This window comes from Charadrius vociferus, unplaced genomic scaffold (assembly GCF_000708025.1).
Source record: "Charadrius vociferus isolate BGI_N301 unplaced genomic scaffold, ASM70802v2 scaffold326, whole genome shotgun sequence".
NCBI classification, from domain to species: Eukaryota; Metazoa; Chordata; class Aves; order Charadriiformes; family Charadriidae; genus Charadrius; species Charadrius vociferus.
Window position 1 is genome coordinate 2,987,563 of NW_009649062.1, and position 926 is coordinate 2,988,488.

A 926-nucleotide genomic window follows, 5' to 3' on the forward strand; every position below is an offset into this window, starting at 1 on the left:
AGGTGAGCATAAGTAAAATGAGTTATCCGTAAAGGTTTTGATATCTTACTCGAAAATATTTATAAAATTAAATATTATGAAAAGCTTAGTGTTTGTTCTGAGCTTTAAGACCTATGATATACCAGTCTCAATTTTCAGCCATTCTGTGCCGAGATCACTGGGTATTTTTCCGTTGCTCTGGCTCAGCTATTCTGAGATAGAGGGACAGATACCAGCCGGACACAGCTTTATTGCAAGCAATGGGACGTGTAAGTCTACAATAAAAAGTGTCTGTTATTTGAGAGCTTCTTCCACTAACTGTAAAGAAATACTCAGAAAAAGGCTTTTTAAAAGAGGAATTTGAATAACAAAGTTCAGTTGCTTCCTTGGATGAAGGGAAGAATCATCCTACAACAAGGAATAAAACAAAAGTTGTAAATTTAAGCACCAATGCTTTTTAGAAAAAGGAATGGTTTCTTTAAAAAGCAGTTAAATCATCAAAAATGGAAACCTCAGAAGAATCATGAAGATGGAAAGTTTGAACTTGGTGTGAAGCACAGAAGCCAATGAAGGCATTATAAAAAGTTGTGTCATTCTCTGAATGCGATGAGAAGCTGCCTATATCCTATCTATGATTTTGGATGGGTTAAAACGGGTAAGAGGATTGTGAGAAGTAGGGACAGATTCTTTTGCACTAGGAGATAGGATCTATTCATCGGTTTCTTTTTTTCTTAATTAAGATGTGGAAGTCATTCTTAATCAATGTAGCCTCTGTTTGTACTTAACATTTTTCATCACTTTGCATGATGAGCTTCTTTTGCTTCAATAAACTATTGAATGTTATGCAAAAAAGTAGTTCTCTTTTAAGTAACTGAGCTTCTGAAAATTGCAGGTCAACTCCGTACTCAGTTTACAGCCCAGAAACCTATGAAGGTCACTGGAAACAG

General features: G+C 35.4%; 1 protein-coding gene across 1 annotated transcript in view; it reads left to right on the forward strand.

Annotated features, from left to right (window-relative positions):
- The window catches only part of TRMT2A (tRNA methyltransferase 2 homolog A (S. cerevisiae)), a 7,547-nt gene that overhangs the window by 2,112 nt on the left and 4,509 nt on the right, over positions 1 to 926 (forward strand). The gene's annotated exons all lie outside the window — the stretch shown is intronic.